Raw genomic sequence first — 17,536 nt, 5'->3', positions numbered from 1 at the left:
AAGGGACTAGTTCCTGTGTTCTGGTGGATGAGGCTGGATCTTGTCTTTCTGGTGGGCAGGTCCACGTCTGGTGGTCTGATTTGGGGTGTCTGTGGCCTTATTATGATTTTAGGCAGCCTCTCTGCTAATGGGTGGGGTTGTGTTCCTGTCTTGCTAGTTGTTTGGCATAAGATGTCCAGCACTGTAACTTGCTGGTCGTTGAGTGAAGCTGGGTGCTGGTGTTGAGATGGAGATCTCTGGGAGATTTTCGCCGTTTGATATTATGTGGAGCTGGGAGGTCTCTTGTGGACCAGTGTCCTGAAGTTGGCTCTCCCACCTCAGAGGCACAGCACTGACTCCTGGCTGCAGCACCAAGAGCCTTTAATCCACACGGCTCAGAATAAAAGGGAGAAAAAGTAGAAAGAAAGAATTAGTAGAAGTAGAAAGAAAGAAAGAAAGAAAGAAAGGAGGGAGGGAGGGAGGAAGGAATGAAGGAGGGAAGGAAGGAAAAAAAGAAAGAAAGAAGATAAAGTAAAATAAAGATAAAATATAATAAAGTTATTAAAATAAAAAAAATAATTATTAAGAGAAAAAAAAACGGACCGATAGAACCCTAGGACAAATGGTGGAAGCAAAGCTATACAGACAAAATCTCACACAGAAGCATATACATACACACTCACAAAAAGAAGAAAAGGGGAAAAAATTATAAATCTTGCTCTCAAAGTCCACCTCCTTAATTTGGGATGATTCTTTGTCTATTCATGTATTCCACAGATGCAGGTACATCGAATTGATCGTGGAGCTTTAATCCGCTGCTTCTGAGGCTGCTGGGAGAGAGTTCCCTTTCTCTTCTTTGTTCGCACAGCTCCCAGGGGCTCAGCTTTGGATTTGGCCCCACCTCTGCGTGTAGGTCGCCGGAGGGCGTCTGTTCTTCGCTCAGACAGGACAGGGTTAAAGGAGCCGCTGATTCGGAGGCTCTGGCTCACTCAGGCCGGGGGGGAGGGAGGGGCACGGAGTGCGGGGCGGGCCTGCGGCGGCAGAGGCAGCGTGACGTCGCACGAACCTGAGGCCCGACGTGCGTTCTCCCGGGAAAGTTGTCCTTGGATCCCGGGACCCTGGCAGTGGCGCGCTGCACAGGCTCCCCGGAAGGTGGGTGTGGATAGTGACCTGTGCTCGCACACAGGCTTCTTGGTGGCGGCAGCAGCAGCCTTAGCGTCTCATGCCCGTCTCTGGGGTCCGCGCTTTTAGCCGCGGCTCGCGCCTGTCTCTGGGGTCCGCGCTTTTAGCCGCGGCTCGCGCCTGTCTCTGGGGTCCGCGCTGTTAGCCGCGGCTCGCACCCGTCTCTAGAGCTCCTTTAAGCGGCACTCTTAATCCCCTCTCCTCGCGCACCAGGAGACAAAGAGGGAAGAAAAAGTCTGTTGCCTCTTCGGCAGGCCCAGACTTTTCCCCGGACTCCCTCCCGGCCAGCCGCGGTGCAATAACCCTCTGCAGGCTGTTTTCACGCGCCAACCCCAGTCCTCTCCCTGGGATCCGACCGAAGCCCGAACCTCGGCTCCCATCCCCCGCCCGCCCCGGCGGGTGAGCAGACAAGCCTCTCGGGCTGGTGAGTGCGGGTCCACCCTGATCCTCTGTGCGGGAATCTCTCCGCTTTCCCCCCCCGCACCCCTGTTGCTGTGCTCTCCTCCGCGGCTCCGAAGTTCCCCCCCTCTGCTCCGAAGCTCCCCCCCTCCGCCACCCGCAGTCTCCACCCGCGAAGGGGCTTCCTAGTGTGTCGAAACTTTTCCTCCTTCACAGCTCCCTCCCACTGGTGCGGGTCCCGTCCCTATCCTTTTGTCTCTGTTTTTTCTTTTTTCTTTTGCCCAACCCAGGTATGTGGGGGGTTTCTTGCCTTTTGGGAGGTCTGAGGTCTTCTGCCAGCATTCAGTAGGTGCTCTGCAGGAGTTGTTCCACGTGTAGTTGTATTTCTGGTGTATCTGTGGGGAGGAAGGCGATCTCCGCGTCCTAGTCCTCCGCCATCTTCCCGGAAGCTCCCTGTGCGTTCTAATAAAGGCGTCTTTTATCCTTTTTGACAGACCAAGTACTTTCCGAACTGGTGTTTCACCTGCTAGGATTTCTCCCCGCAGCCAACTCCCTTAAGGTCAAGCAGTGAAAATGGATCCTGCAGAAATAAATTCCAAAGCTACTGCAATGGAAAGAGCTTCAGTCAACCTTAGTATTAAACTCCTAATAAGAGAGTCTGCCCTATAAAGGAGTCGCCTTGCCACCCTTTCTCCTAAGAACTCAGGTTATTAACTAACTGGAGATGCATTCCCCCGACAGACACATACACACCCTTTCTGAAAAGCCCTTGCTTTTCCCTGACGAAGCCCTATAGAGCCATTGCATCCCACTTGGTAAAATAGCAATTTAATAAGATGCTTAATTATTTTTGAAGCAACAACAATATTTTGCTGAAAACTGTAATTGCATTTTCCATTTTGCTAGAAAATTGAATGCGGAGAAGCATGTGAAGTTGTCAAGTTAGTGCACAGCCTGGAAAATCAACAGACTCAACACTAAAGCCTCCTTTTGCAATCAGCCTTAATACCCTGAATTCTGAGCAACAGGTTTTGCGGATTCTCTGAACCAGCCCAAGAGGAAGAATTCACATACATATAATTTGATCGGCAATGTAGAAAGGGATGGTAAGAAAAGCTAGCCAGGCACGGATTCCATACAAGGATTCTACAGTTACTGATTTGTGGTTTTGTAACAAAATTGCACCACCTCTTTTAAGTCTTAATTTACCGCTCTCTGAAATGAGAATAACAGTAATGCCTACACTGTTGGTCATGGAGAGGTTTAAAAGATACCACAGCTGGTAATGATTGACACCTAGCAGGTATTCAGTAAAACAGAGCCTTCCCTCTGGTCCAAGGAGATATCCTAGAGAAACTGATTTCAGCATTTAAAAAACAAACCAGAGTAAAACAAACAAAAAAAGGGAGAACAATGCCCCCGGACATTGCCTAGGTGAAAGCAGAGCTCAAAATAATTAAAGTGAAGTGATTCTGGTGCTTCGCCCATCTGTGCTCATCGCTCAGTTCATTGCCACATTTCTCCTGTGTTGTCTCTATACTTTTGTCCCCTACGCTCGGCAGATAGCACCGATGACAAATTGCTGTCTCCATGAATCACAGGGCTGTTAATCCCCACCGTCTTCTTAAAACACATACCCGCATTTCTCGTGAAGCTGTGCTTTCTTTACAGATCTTTTAGTTGCCTAGTTACTGGGCTGGTATTGATAATACCTGCTGCACTGCTTCCCCCGCTCTACTCTGCAGCATGGAGGATCCCCAGAGCTCTCCACGGGCATGCTTCTGCCCCAAAACGCTCGCTGTGGTTTGCCTTCCTCTAGTTCCTTCTGCCCAGGCTTCTATTTCTCCGCTCCCCTTCAAAATTCCATGGGAGTTTTTCCAAAAGATAGGCTCTAGCTTTCTCTTGGTACTCACTTTACACATGTCCCCTTGTAAGCGCCAAAGCAGTTTGAACTCCATGGAGGTGTCACAAATTGGGGACTAGGAACTTTATAATCTTGCAGTCTCACAGAGTCTTTATTTTTTAAAAGATTCTGTTTTTCCACTCTTAAACCTGATCATTATTTAAAAATTGGAAAATATTAAAATTAAGAAAAAGAATAAAACATTATATATACATATATAAATGGACATCTATCTAGATATAAATACAGATATAGATATAATAACATGTATAGGTCATCATTATGAGTGCAATGGCGTATTTTCTTCTAACATTTTTTCTCTTTATTTTTAAATTTTTTGTTTTCATAATATACTTATTTGTAATCTTATATTCAGATTCTTTTAAATTATCCTTTCCACACACATGCTTTCCTTATTAGACTCTCTCCATAAACATAATTTAAATGGCTGCATACTATTCCCCTAAGGAGAGGAGTTGACTTTCTTAGCTATTCCTCTAATGTTGTACACTTAGGTTTTTTCTTTAAAATCTCTTCTTATCGTAAGTAATTTTGTGATGAGCTACTTTGCCCATAAATCTGCCATTCCAGCAGAGGCAACAGATCATCAATAAGAAACATAATAAACAAATGATGTAGTGCATTAGGGATAAAGGGGATAAGAAGCAACAGAGTGACATTTGCCACTTTCTATATGGTGGTGAGGGTAGCCCCACTGAAACCAAAGACTAGGAGGAGATGGGGAAGTCAGCCAAGCAGATATCTGAGAGAAGATCCTTCCAGGAAGAAGGAATAGAAAATGAAAAGGCTTTGAGGTAGAAGAATTGGGAAGTAGAGACTAAGATAATTTAATATTTTTGCCCAGGGTCAAGCAGATAGTCTGTGGCAGAATAGACCCAGGTTGCTAGGATTCCATCAAGTGTGACTAAATTTTCAAACGTGGAAGCATCAGATGATAGAGTGACCAGAATGGTCTTAGCATTCCCTCCGTTTGACTAAACTTTGGACAGGTTTCTTCCTGACTATAGGCCCCTGATCTCCCTTACCTTAGAGCATTTATTTCAGAAGATGTACAGTCTTACATTTTTCCTCTGCCTCTTTGAGATGTATTGTAAATCTTCTCCCAGACTCTTGCAACTTCAACAACTCAGGAATGCCTTTCTCAAGGACCTGGGAGCCATCCCTTTAAAATGTAATCATCTAGGTAAGTACCCCTACCTCCTAGAGTCTGTGGGAGGGTAGGAGCCTAACTTCAATGGAGGCCGATTAGCAAATGCAGATGACTTAATCCCATTGACCAATGCCCTACTCTCCAAATCGTCCTCCAGCCCCTTTCCAGAAGCCCACACAGCTCTTAACCTCCTGTCTTTTGTTTCAGCAGCATTTAATGAAGTCTCTCTCCCCTATGGCAGTAGTCCTCAATAAAGCCTTCCTTGCCCGTTTAACTCTGTCTTGTGCAATTTTTCCTTGACAAGAGGAGTTGCTTGGCATTCCCCTAAATGTGTCCCTTAGAATTTTGGTCCTCCGACTTTGTCTGCAAGCGTTCACCTTGATAGTCATAACATGCACTAACTTCTTTAAGACTACTTCCCCGCAGTTTACATAGATCCAAACTCTCAAAGGCATTTCTCACTCTTTCTTCACATCCCATATTCCATCCATCAGCAAAATCTGTCATCTCTACTACCATAGCTCCCAATTCTAGACTCCTTTCTCCACTTTCACCTCTGCAGGGGTAATGTCATCATCATCTTCACTCACTTGGAGTATTGCAATGGCTTCCTAACTGGTTCCCCACTTACTTGCCTCTTATTGTTTATTAGAGCAGGCAGAGAGAGAGAGATCTTTTAAAAGTGAGATTCCATCCCATCTTTGTTCACGAGTGGCTTTCCATTACACTCTCAACAAATTCCAAACTCTGCTATGGTTCCCAAGGCCCTGCCTGATTCTCTGATCTCAACTCTGCCATTTAGGTGGTTCCTCACTCCATCCCAGCCACTTTGGCCAAAAATGCTCCTACCCTGGGGGCCTTGTACCCTGTTCATGCTACTGTGTAAACCCTCCACAAGCTTCCATTCTCACTATTGAGCTACCTGTGACACATGCTTCTTCAATCCATCTAATCATCCCATTTGAAAGAGTAAATCTTGTCATTCTCTTATCACTGCAACTTGTTTTCATAATGCATATTGGCATCTGACTTTATGCATTTATTTTATTATTGTTTAAATCCCTCCCTCACTAGAATGCAAGTTCCATTTTGTACACTGTTTCATTTTTGTAGCCTGGCAGGATTCTGGTATAGTAAACATTTAAGTATAAAGAGAATGAAGGAATAAGTCAAAGACTCTAGGAGTGTTGTTGTTTAAAAAAACATGGCTCAACTTTCTGGCCCACTAGTTCTCAAACTTACTCACCCACCAAATCCTTTTCCATGCAACACTTTTTAATATGCAACAAAATCAGAACACATGGGTAGGGGCAGATTAAAAATGGCTGGAAAATCTTTGATCTTGCGCTCATGTCAAGAGGCAAGATCTGTGTTGCCTCATTTTAATTCAGATGGTCCCTGTGACTACTTTGGACAATAAAGTATGATGGAAATGGTGTTTTGCCAGTTTCTGGGCCCAGGCCTTAAGAAAGCGGCGGCATCTACCTCCTGTCCCTTGAAAAACTCTCTCTGGAGCCCTTAGCTGCCATGTCCAAGTCCAGTTATCCTGACAATGCCATGCTGGAGAGGCCACACACAGCAGATCCAGTCTCAGCAGAGCCCAGCCTTCCAGCCACCCCCCAAAGCACCAGCTATGTGGGAGAGGGTGCCCTGCACTTGTAGACCAGCTATCCACCAGCCAAATACCACTGAATGATGACCAACGACACCACATGGAACAGAAGATCCGCCACCAAGCCCTGCCCAATTTCCTGACCCACTTACGCTATGAAATAAAATGATTGAATTTTTGAGACACCTTGAACCAGTCTATGTCTTGGATATTTTGTTATTCAGCAATAGGTAACTGGAATACTAATGTAATACATGCTCTTCATTTTTTCCAATGAGAAAACTAAGGCCTGGAGAGAAGAGTGTCACTTGCCTCAGTTCTCTTACTAGTTCACAGCAGACCTGAGACTCGAACCCACATCATCTGACTCTAGTCCAGTGTTCTTTCCATGAGCAAAGAGATTCAGGAGTTGCTCTGGATCCCTGTGTCCCCTTCTCTCACATGGGCTACCCACATGAGTTTAAACGGACATTTATTGAACACATTCTGGGTATCAAACTGTAGACCTGGGAACATTTACATACTCATTTCATTCAGTCCCTCCAGCCAGAGAAGTTCTTTGGGAACCAGACTGTGCAGACCAGAAAAGAAGGATGTCATGAAGGCTATGAAATGAAAGGCAAGTCCAGCCAGAGTGTAAATTGACCAGAATATATTTCATTCTCCTGGCTGCAAGGTCTCCAGCTTTTGAATGAATATGTGCTTAACTATTTATAATTGACCTTTGCACAAAGGAACATGAAATTTTTATAGCTCAAAGCTTCATTTATTAACTTTACTGGAGTGTAAAATATTGCTGTTTGCCATAAATTTATACCAGGACAAACAATATATATGCTAATTAGTAGTCATGTCGTTGTCTGCACGCTGTGGTGTTGGCTGGTCATTTCCAACAGGCAAAATAGCAGAATTCAATCGACAAATGACAATTGCATCACTTGATACTTGCTGTTCAAACAGTGAAGTCTGGAGTGGTGAATTAATGGTGTTCATTATAACGAGTCCATTTCCTTTTCATTTCCTTTACAAATTAGTCCAGGTAACATGCTGAGTCCCTTCAAGAACGGCTTCTGGGAACCTGCTGAGATACACCTGCAAACGCACAACTCAGCAGAATCCCTCTGGCTCCCATCCTGTGGTTTTCATGCTCCTTCTGGAGTTTCAAAAACTCACTGATGCTTCAGGCTTGGAAGGAGCCTTAGAGATCGTCTCTACTTGTTTTTATTGAGAAGGAGACTGAGGCTGAGGGCAGTTAAGCATATTGCTCAGGGGCACACAGAAAGACAGAGATGGAGTCAGGGCTTAAGAGTAGATCTTAGCGAAAAATAAGACTGGAAAAACCCCCAGCAATCATTGTGCTGTATCCCATTTAAAAGATGGGAAAACTGAGCATCAAAGAGGGCAAGTTCAAATGCTAAATCCTTTGTGGAGGCTGGAACCCCTAAGTAGAACCCGTGGCTTCATTCTACCCATTCATGCACTACTATCTATTTAATAGATGTTTATTTAGTACCTACTATGCACTAGGTGCTGAAGATAAGAATGGTTATCCAAGTACACACAGCCCCTTCCCTCCTGGTGTCTAAAGTATAGAGTGAGAGACATATATGAATCAAATTGTGCCACAATTATCTCCCAGCAGGATATGATAGGCACTATGAGTGTTATGAGGGTGGCAACAACGGATATGATCTCATCGGGGGGCTAGATATCATTTGTGAGCTGAAATCCAAATGATGAATAGGGATTGATGGATGAAGTATGTTGAAAAGGTAGGTAAAACATATTCTTGGCAGAGGGAAGAGCGTGTGCAAAGGTCCTGAGGTAGGAATAAGCTCGGCCAGTTATAGGAAGGAAAGAAGGTTATCATGGATGTGTGCACAGAATGAGGGAGAAAGTAATACAAGATGAGTCTAGTAAGGTGGTTTTGTTCATATTGAACTTTGTGGGTCTTGGTTCTTTATTGGAAGACCCACAGAGAGCGAATAAACACTTTAAGGAGCGTGGAAACGACAGGCAAAAATAGAACACTGTGTCTCCACTGTAACTCACATTACCTTGAATTGCACTATCGCTTTCCTGGCTGTGACCTTAACTGTAAAACCGAGGACTTGAACCATTACTATTTGTACTTTATGTTTACAGCATTTCGTCCAGTTCTTGGTATATAAGCTTGAGTACTGCTTGCTACATGAAAAGATGACCTTCCCACCATCACCTACAAAATATTAGCAAAGAAGCACCTATTCTTTTATCTTTACACTACATGGATTATTCCTTCCCTTCTCCATTATGACACAAGTGTGAAGGTGCAAAATTTTCCAAAGCCCTCCCCTCTTCGTCTTTGGTGACATAATCCATTTTATTTCTGAGAGCAGATTTCCAGCTAAATACTTCCCCAATGATACATAAGCCAAAGCCTGCTGAAACTTTCTAAGAAAGCTTTTGTTCCTTAATAAAAGGGACAGATGAAGCTCTTCTGTATCGCCAACTTTCTTCTCACCTTCAATTCAAATGCAATGCCTGGAGCTGTAGCAACTGTCTTGTGATGGTGTGTTGACAGACATGAGAGAATGACAAAAAGAACTATTAAGATACAGACCTCAGTCTCAATATTGTTAAGCAGTCAAAACACTCCCTCACCCTGGATCCTTATTTAACCAAAAATAAACAAATAATAGACTTTTATTAGTTTTAGCCACTCTAGTCAGTTGTTCTGTTTTTTTTTTTTAATTTTTTTTTTTTGCAGCCAATCACAGCTCTAATTGGTACAAAACTCCAAGACACTACCTAGCACAAAATAGGAACACAAGACGTATTTACACTCTTCCCAATTCAGTCATTCCCCTTTCCACCAAGATATTTTTCTTGTACATTTATCCACTTTTGACCCTCTTTATTTAGCTGATTATGCATATTCAAATACTGGACACAGAAAGAGAAGAGAGAAAGAAAGGGGGCAAAATTGGAGAGAGAGAGAGAGAGACAGAGACAGCCAGAGACAGAGAGACAGAGACAGAGAGAGAGAGAGAGGGAGAAGAATGACTCTGGGAAGCTTAAAAATCCTGTTGGAAGTTGAGAGACCTACACAGGCAAAATAATAACTCCATATTCCACCTTGTTAATAAACAGGGACAAGCTCTGTGCTTCAAATCCTATCCTGCTATTAGCAGCATTGGAACTTTGGAAAGTCACTTCACCATTTGGGACCTCTACTTATTCTGTTGCAAAATAAGGAGGCTTAGATAGTCTCTAATTTAGCGCTTCTCAAAAGGTATTCCATGAACTACCAGCATCTATATCACTGATGGGGCTTGTTAAATGCAGGTTCCTAGGCCTCACACCAGCCTAAGAATCTCTGGGGCTGAGGATGAATGACTGGCATCTGAAGCATGCTCTGGGAGCTGCTATGGTCCTGAAGTTTGAGAACCATTGTCAAGTTCTGCTCTCGATTTAGCATCCTCTGATTCACTTGGAATGAAGTACACACTCTATATTTCAGATTGTACAGATGATGCAGAAAACTGATGTTTGAAAGCATTGTTTTAATTGACTTACAATGATTAAGAGCTGAAGCCCAGTGCAGCTGGAGATCCCAGCTCCTCCCAAACCAGAACTGAAGTTTCGTGACAACTGCTGAATTAAATTATAGGAACCACCACAGTGTTTGCTGCTGGAGCTGTTCACAGTGTTGTCAAAATACCCTCTGTGCATATGTATCTGTGCGGATGTGTGTTTGAACACATGCATGCCTGTGGATAAATATATGCATGGCCACATATGGATGTGCACGTGGTGATGTGCATGCCCATGTGCTTAAGCATACACTAATGCGTGTGCATACGGGCCAAGTGTGTATCCCTCTATGTGGCCACAGGTGCTTATAGATGCACACATTTCTGCACATCCATGCTTAAACATTCACACGAATATACACATATGCATAAATAAATGTATTTTTTTTGCACCATTTGTTATAGATTCCAAATTGCGTTATGACAAGAAAACGGTAATCCTCATCATGGATTACTTCATTGAATTTTCACCACAAACCTTAGGTAACTACTACCCTTCTCCCCATTTTAGGGAGATATGGCTTAGAGAAATCAATTAACCCATCCAGTGCTATCAGCCTAGGAGTTAGCATCACTTGAGTTATCCAAGTCTTCCTGATTCCCGGTGATCATAAGGGATCACAGTGCAATACTGCTCAATAAAGAGTTATTGAATGATCATTAATAAATAGAATGATATTTAGTAGAATGAAGTGTTCATTTGGATTCCCGAAAGAGCCTCACCGGCAGGGAATAGAATCTGGTTTAGGATCACAGAGGAGAGGCATATTTTAAAGTTGGAAGGGATCAAAAAGGTCTTCAGACCCAAATGGCCTTATGATATATTAAGGAAGTTAAGGCCTAGGGAGGTAAAGTGACTTGCTCAAGGTGACAGGATTATTGTTACCATAGCAACAAAAGTAGCATCCCCTTCTCCTCATTCCCAGTCCAAGTCTCTCTCCTACAGTCCCAAGGGCTTCGTATCTTTTCTTTTATACAAAAAGACAAAATGACTTCAAGGTTACCTTATGGTATCTGCAACAATGAAGAAAATGAGTGCAAATTTCCTTGACACAAACACGAGCTGCAGTGATAATTGTTATTATTATAATTACGCTGTTTGGGCCTCTGCTCCCTGTCAGTTCTCAGAGTCAGTGGACAGACATCGGGACAGGATAATTAAATATGCTCAAGCGCCTGTCATGACTCCACACGGATCCAGGAGACAGAGCTTCGTGGACCAATCACCTCATTCCCTCAAAGTGCCCCATCTCATAATTAAAAATTAAACCGTTTTCCAATGAAATTATTTTGTTCATTCTTCTTGCTCCCGCTCCAGCGCCTGTGGCACCAGCTAAATTTCAAATTAAATAATTCAACTGCAATACATTTAAAACAGATCACGTTTAGTGCCATACTTTCAGTTGGCTGTGAAACCAGGCCAACTGAACAGGATCCTCCTGGGTGTCAGCTGCCATGGGTGTGCAGGGCGCGGGGCTCCACTAAGGAAGGCTGGCTCCCTCTTCCTTTTCTCACCATCTCAGGCTCTAGCACAGTGAAATGGTTTTCTTTCCCCCCCCTTAACTATTTTGTCTCATCTTTATCCCTTCGTTCTCATTTTTCTCCCCTTTGATCAACCGCTTCCTTTAGAAAACAGAATCCTCCATTCTGTGTTTCTGGTGGGCTGCTCTCAGCGTGCTTTCAACAGCTGCTTACTCGCTAAGGCGATAGGGAGGCATGACGACTCCCCCTGTGCCCTGCAAGAAGGCAGGATGGATTAAGGGACTGTGCTGAGTCAAACGCGCTCTCTCCTCCTGGGGCTGCCAGTTTTCATCTGGGTCAGGCCGCCAGGATCTCAGAACCGTCATTTCATTTGACAGATACTACTGTAACAATAGCCTGTACAGCTAACGGTCCCCGCCTGGGGAGCCAGCATGGCAGCCCAGGGCGATGTAGCAAAGACAGATGGGGAGGAAGCCTGGGTTTGATGTCTGGGTGTGACCTCGAAGGAGCCACTTAACCACTCTGGACCTCAGTTTTCTCCTCTCTGCCTAGACATGATAGTTTTTAATCTATGCTCAGGCTCACAAGTAAGAGGGTACTTTGAACCACAAATGACTTTCAGGGAAGGTCACCCAAGATTATGAGTTAACGAGGACGGCTGAACAAGAGATAGCAATTGCCGGGGAGGGGGCAAGGGTGATCCTCTTCCCCCCAACTCAAGTATCCACGAAGGGAGGGAAATTCCTGTTCTAATGCCCAAGAGGAGAGACTTTCTGTTTCTTTCTGGTTTCACTTTCTCTTCCCCAGAGGATGACTATTCACTTACACAGTGGGTGAGTTTGAGAGAAGGATCTCATCCCTCCTGAGCTACCATTTTTAGAGGCAGCCTGTCCCCAGAACCCACACATCTCCATGTTTTTCAATCGTGTGCTTACAGAGGCAGTCTCAGCCCAGATGGTGGCAGGGTGGGCTGTGCAGTGGCTCAGTGCTGCCTGTGATGGGTGGGTACATTTACTTCAAGTGTGAAGTGAAAGGAAGCCCTTGATAGTGGCTGACCTGATTTATCCTCCAAATAAGCTTTTGTTGGTAACAGATCTGGCATGTTTGATTTTCACTGGTGTGTTTCTTGAATCTTATTTCTCAGTAAGTTCTGAATATTGTAAAGGAAAGGGAATGTTGTTTATTAATCTTGTAAAACTCATTTTCTTTTTCCTACAGAGACCTGAGGAAAGATACAAAACACCACTGGGTGGAAGAAGGGACAGGTAAGTTCCTTGACACTCTACAGAGCCACTTAAGACCAGCAGAATATGTTACAAGGAAACATTTCAACCCTGAAATGGCAGAGGGCAGTTCCCCTGAGGCAGTAAGCTCTTCATCACAAGAGGTGTCCAAGCCATGGTGCATTAACCACTACTCTGTACCTCTAGCACTGGGTGGCTTGCTTTGATGTAAAAATGAAAGATGCGATTGTGGAGGGAGTTTGGGAATATCCCTGGGTCCTGCTTCACCTGTGCAAATCCTGTCACTTCCTTCTGCAAGAGCTCCCACAGTGCTGAATGCCGGGATAGCTGTGGTCTTGCACAACTCAAGTTTGTGTTTGTCATTTGCAGAGGTGTGTTTATATAGAGAACACGCACTTCCGAGGTGGCTCTAAGGAACTAATGGATGCCTTTCCTTCCTATAAATGCACTCAGTGGGGCACACAGGCATGCATGCACACTCACACGTGTGCAATGCTCACACAAATGCTCAAGGAGGCCATTCTTTCGTCTTATTTATTAAAATGTGCCTGAGACTCATAGCCCTCTTGGAGTAAATACAGGAATAACGGTAAGTGGAAACTATTAAAAGGAAAAACAGACTCTAGATTCAGAGAGACTGCCAAGTTACACTCCTCACAACACTCAGGGCCACCATCCAGGGGCATGCAGAGGGGATAGACTATTGGGAACCCCACTGTGTGATACGGTGGCCAGAAATGCGGAGGCTAGCTGGGTTAGAGACTAGGGGAGGTGACCATCCACCACCACATATTATCCCAAAGGAGCTGGTGTCTGTCAATCTGCTTTCAGAAACTCATGCTTGATTCTGGGCGCTACTAAATTGGTAAGCTCCAAGAAGGACTTTCTTTCCTGGTCATATCCAGCTCTCATGGAACTGGATTTGGAGATGAGGGGAGCCTGCCGGCCTCACAGGAATGGAAAGGCCTGGGGCTCATGTGGGTCACAGAGAAGGGCCCTTTCATTCCTGATTTTACTCTGTTCTTGGATTCCACAATGGTTACTGGCATGTGGACATTAAAATCCAGCATGCATTTTCCACGTTCTTCGTTTTTTTTTAGTTAAATAATAATTAGCAATAGAGAGAGCACAGGATCCACAGTCAGTGGTGAAGGGTTAGAGAGCCTGCAGGTGGCAAATCAATTTATTCACAGATGCTCCATCTGAGGTGTTAATACTGTCATGCCTTTGTTTGCAGGCTTCAAGTTGGGTCTGGGGGAAAAATGTGCAAAGTAATTTGAGGAAAGGTACAAAATGGAAACTGCCCCATTCCTGAATGAGACTCCTTTGTTAATTTCCCAGTAATTCAACCCACAGAAGAGTGGGAAAGAGCCTCAGATTTGGGGGCTGAAGACTTGGGTTTCAGAAAGGACTTTATCACTTACTAGTTCTGTGCTTTCGGATAATTCATTTAAACCACCTGCCCCTTAGTGGCTTCATCCAATAACCTGGGAAGGTTATAACAGCCCTTCCCTCAGACATAGTGGTTGTAATTGCAGGAAATAATGGATAGTAAAATACTGTAATATTTAATACACTGGAGTCCCTGTTGTTTTCCGATCTAGAGTTTTGTGAGATTTCTGGGGTCAAATGAATTGTATGACATGAACATATTAAAGGCCCTCATGAGCCTGGTTGTAAATAAACACAAAGTAAATATAAAGAGACAAAACCCTCATTTAGCTTTGAAACCTAGTAGTTTCAACATCTAATTTTACCCTTGAACTCAGTCTCCGGGAAGCATCACTTAGCGTTTCATTTCGTGTGTTTTGAGGGATGCAAGGCCACAGAAAGAACTCCTATTCTGGCAGACAACTGAGCATAGACCAGTGCAACTGGCACCCAAGTGAGGGAATGCATTAAAGATCATAAGGCAACCCCAACTTCCACTGTCGCCAGATATTTTGCTTGACAGTTTTGCCAAAGTCTGGTCCTGGTTTGGCTCAGTGAGCCATTAAAAACATCGTGGCTGCAACTCCAGAAATCAGGATTCAGTGAACATTCGGCCAAGTTTCTTTCCTTATGAGGACTTCAGTTTCCTCATCTGTCCTTTGAGGCAAATGTCCCGGATTTGCCACACAGACCATCAGCGTCAGCATCACTTGGGCTTGAAGACACAGATTCCTGAGCCCCAGACCTCAGACAGAAGCAGAATAGCTGCATTGTCAGATGTTTCCTCTGTGGGGAATTTCATACCCACTAAAATCGAGAAAAATTTCAGAGCCACACAAACACTAACATCCTTGGCTTTCTTTACATTCACACACCTGAAGCAAGGTATCCAAAGAAAAAATTAGAGGTCAGGAGGCTCAGACAAAAAGTGGACCCTCCTCACTGGGCAAACCTCCCAAGACGAAGCTCCCCACCTGTGTAAGTCTCCAAGCCCCACATCTAAGGCAAAGCAGAACCAGACCTGTTATCCCAGCCTTCCACTGTAATTCCAGAGAAGCTTCAGGACGCATCCACAGATGCCTCTCTGAATTGCCCATCTGAAGCCAGGACTGTTGGAGTGAAACATAAAATATCACAGCATTGATTTAATGGCCTTTAAAAGTCCCTCCTGAGCTGCTGGGGAGCTCCTTGTCTGTATCCCTGCGCACCACTGTGCTCGTAAAGCTGTCACCATTAGTCGCTGCCCACCATCCTGATAGCATTTGGGTCACACATCAAAGGGAGGGATGCGGTTTCTGAGAGAGTCTAGTATGAGGTTGTGGCAGCCTTAATCCTTGTCCATGTTTTCCCAGATTCTCAGTGTGGGTGTGGCATCTAGCTTCTGTCAGAAAACTCCCTGAAATACTGGCTTCACTGCTTTTAGGTTGGAATGTTCACTTTCCAAGCTGCCTAGGGCCAGAATCTGAATTTATTCCAAGTGTTTCCTGCTTCTGCCCGGGCCCTCGTATTAATTAACCCTATCCACATCTATGTATTTCTTGCAGTTTGTTTTTCATGGCTATCATTGTAGACCAGCACCGTCCAATGGAAACATAATGTGAGCCACAGAGGTGAACTGCATATAAAACTCTAAATTTTCTAGTAGCCACATTTTAAAAAGTAAAAAAAACAAATAAGTGAAATTACCTTCTAAAATATTTAATAATATATTTGATTTAACCCAATATATTCAAAATATTATTATTTCAACATAAAATTGATGTAAAAATTTATTAATGTGATATTGTACCTTTTTTGGGGACCTGGTCATTGAAATCCAAAGTGTACGTTATACTTACAGCATATTTTACTCTGGACTGGCCACATTTCAAGTAGTTAATAACCATGTGTGGCCACCACATTGGACAGTGCAGTTCCAGACCAGTATGAGTGAAACTAACGATTCCCTTATCCATTCATTCAAATGTGTTTTGACCACTGGCTATGTCACATGTAGTTCTGGGCACCAGGCTACAGAGATAAAAGCCATTTGACATCTATGTTCTCCTGGAATTTATAATCAAATAGGAGTGACAGACAATAAGCAAGTAGAGGAATAAATAGGCAAAATAATTTCATAATAAAGAGTATGAAGAAGGAAAAAAAACACAACACGTTGATATGATAGCGAGTAACCCAGAGAGAAGAGAGGAATGGATTAGATCAAATTATAAAGGAAGGATCACAGAACAGAAATCTGAATGAGAAGAACGCATTCATCTACTTTTCATTATCATAACAACCAAATATAAACCTTGTTAGGACCTAAGTGGTGGAAAGTGCTATATGAAATATTTCTGGTGTGTGAATTTCTGGTGTGTGATAAGCTCGAGACTGTAGTGAACATTAGACTCTAATCCCTATACAAACAAGAGACATATTCCTAGGGCTAGGACCCTGTGTTGCTTCTAGTACCTGCTCAATATATATTTAATTGTTGGTCACGTAAATAAAGGAAGAGCAACCATTTATGGACCTTGGTTTTAAGATTAAAAGACATAGTTTGAAGGCTAAAAATGTTAATTCTGGTTTTTGTTAGTTTTTTTGGGGGGGGGGTTTGTGAGGTTCAGTCTGGTCTCTAAACAATAACATGCTCTCAGTAGGTACCCCACCCCTGCCTATGACGGCAGTTGATCTAGACAGTGGTTCAAAGAAAGGAGATCTTTTTATGCCCATCCTTCCTAAGACATATATGAATAGAAGCCCAGGCTCAGAAAAATGTGCTTGTGAGCACCAAGATAATTTGTGAAAACGCCAGGCCTTTCTTGCACAGCAATGTGCTGAAATATGCAGAAATAAAATAAAATTAAAAACGTTAAGTACAGCCTTTGTATTTCAAATCAGTGAGAGCTAGCGTGAGTTTTGCTGTTGTTGTTGTTGTTTGAGAATTATAGTACTTTATAAAACTTTGGGAAGAATCTACCTCAAAAGATCAATATTTTCAGAACAATAAAAAGTGATTCAGGAGAATGGGCATCCGACGGAGTGTAATTGTACTCCAGTCACATCTGGTTCATTAAAGAGAAAGATACCTTTAGGACTTTTATTCACAGTGTTTATTCATTTTTAGCCCTTTTCTTTACCATCCTCTTTCCTCTGTGATTTTGATCTAACCAACTCTAGTTCTGCCAATAATAATAGCTAACACGTATTAGCACTAACCAATTCTACTTTAAATGAATTACCTCATTTGATACTCAAAACAGCCCTATTATTTTGGGGAAATTGTTATCCTTATTTTACAGACATAGAAACTGAGGTTCGTAAAGGTTAAAATATTTGCCTAAATTCTTAGTAAAGTGGTCCTCAAATTTCTGGTCTCAGGACTCAGTCATATTCTGACTAGTGAAGACCCTGTATTAGTTTTCAATTTTGGCCATAACAAATTACCAAATACTTACTGGCCTAAAGCAAAAACTTTGCCAAAAATCAGTTGGGCACATCTGTGTAATTCTATTTCTGAGTTCTCTGTTCTGTTCCATTGATCAATGCATCTATCTCTATGGCAACAACACACCA

The 17,536-nt window shown here is 43.4% G+C and overlaps 1 long non-coding RNA gene across 2 annotated transcripts in view; it reads right to left on the bottom strand.

The window, feature by feature from the left end:
* Nucleotides 1-3,007, bottom strand: part of LOC307189278 — an 82,689-nt gene extending 79,682 nt beyond the window's left edge. For both annotated transcript variants that reach the window (XR_013829139.1, XR_013829140.1), the window contains exon 1: nt 1,871-3,007. This is a non-coding gene — a long non-coding RNA (uncharacterized lncRNA). The remainder of the gene's footprint in view (nt 1-1,870) is intronic.
* Between the last annotated feature and the right edge of the window lie 14,529 nt (nt 3,008-17,536).

This window comes from Stenella coeruleoalba, assembly GCF_951394435.1.
Source record: "Stenella coeruleoalba genome assembly, chromosome: 7".
Lineage (NCBI taxonomy): Eukaryota > Metazoa > Chordata > Mammalia > Artiodactyla > Delphinidae > Stenella > Stenella coeruleoalba.
This window is presented reverse-complemented; position numbering and strand designations above follow the sequence as displayed.